This window comes from Leptopilina boulardi, unplaced genomic scaffold, assembly GCF_019393585.1.
Source record: "Leptopilina boulardi isolate dan_hultmark-lab unplaced genomic scaffold, ZJU_Lbou_2.1 LbouV2_324, whole genome shotgun sequence".
Taxonomy (NCBI): domain Eukaryota; kingdom Metazoa; phylum Arthropoda; class Insecta; order Hymenoptera; family Figitidae; genus Leptopilina; species Leptopilina boulardi.
In genome coordinates, this window is record NW_026137890.1 from 1,614,478 (window position 1) to 1,622,837 (window position 8,360).

At 26.7% G+C, this 8,360-nt stretch overlaps 1 protein-coding gene across 2 annotated transcripts in view; it reads right to left on the bottom strand.

The window, feature by feature from the left end:
• The window catches only part of LOC127284322 (elongation of very long chain fatty acids protein AAEL008004), a 126,603-nt gene extending 118,581 nt beyond the window's left edge, over positions 1-8,022 (bottom strand). Inside the window, exon 1 of one of the 2 annotated variants that reach the window (XM_051309713.1) lies at positions 7,813-8,022. The gene's annotated coding sequence lies outside the window, so the exon portion shown is untranslated. Of the gene's footprint in view, positions 1-7,690 lie in introns of both variants that reach the window. The other variant, XM_051309712.1, reaches the window with a different exon arrangement.
• Between the last annotated feature and the right edge of the window lie 338 nt (positions 8,023-8,360).

Below are 8,360 nucleotides of genomic sequence, written 5' to 3' on the forward strand. Positions count from 1 at the left end.
TTTGCCAATGATGGTTGCTAATCATTGGCATCGGCGTGGACAGCCCATGACTTTACCAATAATGGTCCATTATTGGTTACCAATGGTTTCTTCCTAACCTCAAAAAACATTTCACATTTTTGGTGGTATACGTTTTTTTTTAAATTGATGAATTTACATGAAACTGGGTATTTAGGGGTTTTTTGAGGTCGCTGATTACGAATCTAAAGTCAGATTTTGAAAATTCAAAATGGCGGATCCAATATGTCGGACAAATTTTTTTGAAAATTAATTATTTTTTAGAAATTTTTTTAAAAATTGTTAGATTTTTATGGAATTTGTTACTTGGAAGTTTTAGGGGCCGCTCATTACGAATGTGAAGTTAGCTTTTCAAAATTCAAAATGGCGGATCCAATATGTCGGACGAAAAAATAAAAATCATTCGAATCGACTTGAAAATTTTTACTCGGGGGTTTTTGAGGTCGCTAATTAAGAATCTGAATTAAGTTTTTTAAAATTCAAAATGGCGGATCCAATATGGAGTAAAAATTTTCAAGATTCGTAATGAGCGGCCCCTAAAACTTCCAAGTAACAAATTTCATAAAAATCTAACAATTTTCAAAAAAATTTCTAAAAATTAATTAATTTTCAAAAAAATTGTCCGCCATATTGGATCCGCCATTTTGAATTTTCAAAATCTGACTTTAGATTCGTAATCAGCGACCTCAAAAAACCCCTAAATACCCAGTTTCATGTAAATTCATCAATTTAAAAAAAAACGTATACCACCAAAAATGTGAAATGTTTTTTGAGGTTAAGAAGAAACGTATACGTACAGGAGCAAAACGGACTTCAGATTCGTGTTCAGCGGCCCAAAATACATGGGGATAGGGTACTATGATCTCCCAACCCGGTCACTTTTTTTTTGTGTGGCTGTGTAATTAATAAAATTATATTGACAAGAAACCGAAAGAATAGAGGGATCTCGTGCTCATAGTTAACTGCATTTGGTAGTATCTGAAGTGCTAAACTTATGCTTACTATAGACATTCATACATCTAATTATATATTAGTAATGTAGGATCATATTCTACAGATAGTAAACTAATTTTTAAAGCAAAAAAAGAAAATTGTAGAAAAATTTTGTTTTACACGAGTTTCCCCCCTTAATATTAAACTGTGCTCCGAATAATAGAATTATATTTTATTGACAACTAAATAAGTATCTTATCTACGGGAAGCATCTTATACAAAAAACACGTATTTATGGAAATAATGTTCTTCTAAATTTCATAAGTTCTGTATTTTATTGAGAAGATTTCTCTTCAACAATTTTTATATGTAATCATGTTAAAAAAGTTTTTATTTTTTGATTTTGTAATATTATTGGACAGTCACATTTTAATCAGTATAACTATCATTTACAAGCAAGGTAGTTGTCAACTTTCTATCTTTCTCAATTTAAAAATATTCATATGATTATTATTTTTAACAAATAATATTTTAATTTCATGTAATATTAAAATAATTATTCTATGAAAAATAAACTATTTTATTAACAAATTTAAAAGATTGAATGCAAGTAAACTCTGACAATATTTTACATCAAATAACAAACGTATAGGTAACATAATTAATCTAAATAGCATTATGAACTTGGAAAAAAATAGAAGTTAAAAAAACGTTTTAAAAAATGATTTCATTTTTAGATTTAAGTAAAATATAGACTTGATGTAGATGTGTCTGATTTTAGAAACTGATGACTATATTTAAGATAAGTTACGACTGCTTTTGAGGCCGCCCATGCTTATGCAATCCCTTTATATTGATGACTGTAAGAAGCATACAAAAGTTTAACATATTCCATCATAAGATCTATACCTGAACAATTGCTTGTAACTTGCAATATATGTATTTTAGATACAAAAAATATAATCTATTTTTAGAAAATCGAAAATTGTTACGAATACGAAGCTTTCTTAGTGAAGAAATAAAATCCATTGATTTGAAATAAAGGTAAAAAAATTGTTAATATACAAATAGATGCGATAATCTAATGGAATAATAATGTAAAATTCTTAAAATAAGAAACATTCTGAAATGGAGGAACCAAGAAGACTCTTAGGTGTGATTGTTTTTATTTCCCAGTTGTAAATAAATTCTCGAAAATATAGACTGAATTATAAAGAGAGCAGTTCGAGAACCGAGAGCATTGGGCAAGGTTCAATTAAGAGAATGTGGTCTTGTTTGAACAACACACGCGAGTATTCCACCTTGAATGCAGTCTCGTGAGCAGGCTTGGATTTTCTTAGCCTGATATCATAGCAAGGTTTTTACTTCATAAAGAAATTTATTTTTTTTAAAGCTCCTTGGGTAACAGGTACCTCTTGGCCTTGCAAAAAGAAACGCCTATCAAGATTTCACTAGCGTGAAACTTTGATTTGTCCGACAGCATTGGCCAGGGCATTGTCAAGGTGACAAGGGACGTTCACATTTTAATGACACTGAGAAGAAATTTAATAATAAAAAAAGCAAGGAAATGCGCTTACAAATAAATGCAAAGTTACCGTCAAAGATTTCAAACACAAAAAAATTTATTTAATGGACTTTCAGCAGAAGAGAAAGGCAGTTCAAGGTAAAATCATTAACACAATGAATTCTGGTCTGTTTTAGATTGTTTTTTGGTTTTCACGTTACAACATGAGATGTCCCGTAAATATATCATTATTATCCCATTCGAAGTGCGAAATGTCAGGATTGTCAATAAAGCTCATAGTCCAGAAATATTGTCCAAAAAACGGCCAGCAATGTCGTTCAAATTGTCCGATTCAATATAGATCTGTCGTTTTGAATTTTGAAAATATGATGTTAGATTTGTAATAAATGAATTAAATTTTCTTTTTGGTTTTTTAAAATTTTATAAATAGATTTCAAAGTTATGTGAAATGATTTGTCTAAATGCCAAGTACCAAAAACTTGATTTTTTCATTTTACAGAATCAAGAGAATATAAAAATTAATTGTTTGATAACAAATGAAAAAGAAGTAAATAATATTGTTTTTGATACAAGAGGTCATAAGTTAAGTGAAACATAAAAGAGGAAATGAATTTAAAAAAGGCCAAATTAATTAAAGTCGAAATTTGACGCAAAAACTCGTTAAAGAAATATGATAATATGATCCTCAGTTAAAAACAAGTTTGATAACAGATCTCATAACAATTAATTACTTGTTCATTTAAAATAATGTTTTTTTATATTATTTTAATAAAGCGATTCCTTAGTTTCTACATTTTTTAAAAATGTCACTACAATGAAAATTGTTCTACTTCTCTAATTTAAATTTTTATCAATTACAATTGCAATTATGCTTAAATAAATATTTTATAATTATTCCTTGAAATGATATAATGGTATTTAGTTTCTGCAATTTGCGGAAAATTATTGGAATTTCAAATCTACAAATATTTAAATAGCGATTTTAGGAAAGTGTTTGTATTGAAATTCAACAGTTTTTTTTCTGAGTAAAATTCTGTTGATGTACCAATGAATCACATCTAATACCGTGTAATACTATCATTAGTGCACTTTAATAATTAAATAGTTATCGAAATATTGCTGAATAATGGTACCAATCAAGGCAAAAGCTTGCTAAATCTATTAATGTGGTATTTTATTACAACATTTATTCATAAGAATCACAATGTAATGATGAGGTAATTATTCGCATTTTTTATTTATACGCAATTTTATTTCTGACTCTTAAATAGAAATTGTAATTCAGTTTTATCCATTTGTCTCACATGTTTTGACGCGCTAAGAACTGTTAAATATCATAAAGTGTAAATTAACAAACAAAACATTTAATTATTTAAATCTCAGGTTGAATCAAAGAAAACTCCTGTTAAAGTTTTAAAAAAAGTTTACATCAGTAATTATTGTTGTTTTTTCATTTGAATAAGTAATTTGGAGTTTGTGAAAATGCTTTAAGTTCTAAATTAGATGTTTACCATATTATTTTTGCAAAAAATTAATATATTCCGCATAATTCAAATCATTTCCCAGCATTGAAATTAAAAAATTAATAGTGCGTAGCAATAATATTAATGATCTCAGAAACTCGTTCATGTCAGACATTTATGGCTATATACCAGAAAAGATTGTTCTTAATGAGACTGAAAGTCAAAGTTCGAAATGCTGAGAAAGTGAATTATTATAATTAAAACTGTGATAATAAGAATTTATGACATATTATTAATTTTTTAGGAAAATTTACATCTAGTTTAAAATTTTTTTAATTTTAATAGTACATTAATAAAATTTCGAAATTTCAGTGATCTTTTAAATCTATATTGGAAAAATGTTATTTAAGGTACATGGTTTGATGTAATAAGATCATTTCAATTGAAGTTGGTAAAGTTTCAATAAGAAAAAGTTCAAATAATTAAACTAGTAAATTGAAGTCTTTTTATGAAAATAGAGAAGTTCTTTAGCCATAAATCTCGCTTATATCTGCATTCAAATTAAAAACGTGTCTCTTTTATCTTGAAATTGGAAAAAATGCAATTAACAAATATTGTTAATTAGTTTAGTAAATTACTTATCATTTATTAAAGAATAAAATTTGTTCCATAGGTAACTAATTATAACAAGTAATTAACTTCGGATAAGAAATTCAATTAAGCAACAATAAAATAAATTAAATTACAAATGAAATACAATAAACGAGTTTCATTTTAATCTTGTCTCTGATAAATTAAATGTTCACGTTAAAAATACTGTAATTAATTACAAAAGAGGCAAGAAAAACGATGTTAATCAAATTTTGTTGTAATAATAGTGAACGCGTTACGATAACAATAATAAACTTTTTGTATAAGAAAGACAACAAGCTTATCAAGCTTATCAAGCTTTTTATGTTAAATTGTTTGTCTCTAAACATTAAATTTTCATAAATAATTAAAATTAATTTGCTCGTTAATTAAAAGGTTTTTGAGTTTGGTATTGTTATCCGCGTTGAATACGCCAATTCTATTATAATCTAAATAGAAATATTTTCGTTGTCGAAAGCGGTCATGCGTGCTCGATTCGTTGAACTTATGAATTCTATAAGCGCGAGAACACAAGTATAATATATAACCGTAAGAATACTTTATTTTTGCAATTGTTGCCCAAAGCTATCAAATGTAAAAAAAAATAAAAATATGGTGGAGAAATTGATCGAGTGTAATGCTTTAAATTATCGAGTTGCTAGCTCTACCTACTTACTGCAAAGCTACGCATATTCGTTAGTACATATGCGAAAACGCGATTGCCGTAATCAGGAGGTAATTAGTGCAATAGATGTGTCGAAAAAATATTTCCTCTCACAATAAATCATATATTGTATTTAAATAAAATTTACCATTCAATTATTTCAACATTTTCTAATTTATTTTACAATTTTTATATGCTTTATACATTTCGCGCAGCTTTACTATAGATACCTACTTAATTTTAAAGATACTTAAATTGACACTTACTTCAGTATTTTGGAACAAAGTTGCTATCTTCGAACAATATTAAAACTATACAAAGAATTGACTAAACAATAAATTTCAAATAGTTTTACTTATTTAATTTAAGGAAGAAAAATATTATCTTTAAATCCAAAGTACATCTTTTAAATCAATGAAAAGATTTACTTTACATAATTTGATACTAATTTATTCAAATATTTATTATTATTTATTCGAGTAAAGAAAGTGATAAAACACTTTTATGAAACATTGAGAATTAAAGTTTTTTTATTTGTTGCGTATAGAATTATTATCACAAATCTCACAAAGAAATAAAACAATTTTAATTTTGAAATAATTTGCCGTTTATTCATTTAGGTGTGAAAGATGCTAATTATTATGTACTTTGGTTAACTCGAGAGTAGACGATTTTCTTGACAGATAATATGTGCAAAATATAATTATTTGTAGCACATATTGACACTCAATATTTGATTGCGTAATTTTCTTCGAAAGTACAATGTAAAATCACGTAATAGTAAAAAAGACTTATGACAAAGTGAAGGAAGTTTATTCAAGTTTTTAATTAAATATGTGCCTTTATGCAAGCGTCACCATTTTTGCATTGCAAAGAAAGGCATGATTTTACAAAAAAGCGGATTTTTTCGGCAAAAGAAAACTTTTATTTTCAGAAAAAAAATTTTTTAATTTAAAAATTATATTTTTAAGTTTCAAAAAGTATAAATTATTATTGATAAATATAGAAAGTCGTTTAAATGGAACTGTCAAATATTTTATAAAGACATAAAGTATATAATAGAAAATGTATGAAAAATGCATATAATGTTGTTTTCAGTCTGTGTGTGTGTGTTCGACATATATTACTGCTTATCTGTATTAATTATAGAGTGTCCTAGGTAATATTTTGTTTTAGAACTTTTACAACTTTTTGATTCTATTGAATGTTTCAGATTTTTTAAAGAAGAATAAACTGGTTTTCATAATATATTTAAGGCTCTTGGCAGCAACTTGTTGACATACACATAATTTTTTTTTCTTCTCTTAAATATTTCAACTCTTATTAGGAGGGTATTTACTACTGCGTCATTCAGATGCTGATAAAATAATTAAATTATTAGTTCACCTTCATAGACTACCGTCTACGGTTATTCGAGTAAAACATTAGATATGCGAAAATCCCGTTTTATTGCATAATTCATATTTTCTGTCAGCTAATTTAAAATCATCACAGATCCAAAATTAACATTATTGTTGAGAATTTTTTTTGTCATTGTGAAGCTTATTCTATTATAATTAATTAATCATAATTCCGTATCTACTTGTTCATAATCTTGCTATTAACTTATTTCCTTCGTTATTTTATTATTTATTATTTTAGTTTCAACTTTTTAAATATTTAAATATTTCTTTCGATTAGTTAATATTATATTTTTCATTTTTTAACATTTTTTCAATTATTTATTATTTTACTTTAATTGTTGTCTTATTCATTTCAGAACAATAGTTTCATCAATACATTAAAAAATCACCCCTTTATATTTATGAAAACGTTTCTTACACTCATTTAAGAAACAAACTGCCTTCATTCAGGAATTTTTTTAATCAATTTATGATAAACTTAGTATGACAAACAAATTAGTAAATTGGTTTCATTTAAAAAATCATAGTGTCCTGTAATATAAAAGAAAGGAAATTACTTGAAAATCATGATAGTTAATTTTCGTCTCACTAAATAGATAGTGGAATTTATTAAAATTGTGTACTATATAAATTGTATATATGATATTAAACCCACAGATGGTATTAGTGTCCCATGTAATTTTTCCTATACTAAACAGATATCGCATTTATTTAATATCTTCTCTTCATATAAAAGAGTTGAAGAAAAAAGAAATTGAAAAAGGGATGAGAGAAAAAAAATTAAAATTTTTTAAAAAAGTATAACATTGAAAATGATATAATTCTCGTAAATTTAAAAAATAATATTATATAAATATTTTTATTAAAAAAAATAACTTTCAAAGATTCAAGGAAATAAATTTTCAATAAAATAAAAACCTCAATTTAAAGGAAAACAAAACCATACTGTTTTTATATTCCTTAAAAAATTTTAGTCCAATTAATAAAATTGTTTCGGGATGCTGTCATAAAAAATAAATGTGCTATAAAAGTAAGAAAGTAATTTTTAATTTACCTAAACAATGAAATTCCTAGATGTAAGAGTTGATATTGACACAAAAATTGTCCAGTGAATAAATGTAAAATGGTTTTTGAAAGTAACGAAAATTGAAAATCACAGTGAGAATGTTAACCCACCCTCCAGCCCTCGGAATCCCGGTTAGTTAAACCAAGACTGATAAGATCGTTTTCTTGAACGTTGGACCACCGACTGATTCAGACTGATTCGAATTTGCCACACTTGCAAGGGATCATGCCATTTTTCTTTCTTACCGGTTTACAATCAAAGAACCTTGCACATGCCCCACGCGAGCAACCACTTTTCCTGAGCCGCGGTATTTACTTCGACAATAATAAAGAATCGAGCATCCCTACCACCTATTAAAATAACACAAATATCCCATCCCATTCACCCCTCTCCGCCTTTTGAAATGAAAAGCAGAAAACGGCGCAAAATTTGCTTCTTTCATTCAAGAAATACGTCAATAGAAAGCAAACTTCACACGCTGCCTATTTTTTCAACCTTCATCTCAAATCAGTGAACGAAAGACGCGAGCGTGATGAGCTAGTGTATTTCATAATAGATTGTACTAAATAAAAATGTTATTTCTTTGAAAACCATTTGTTTTCTTTACTTCCTGTATTTAGTTAACAATCATATTTTATAATTGATAAGATGATTATGA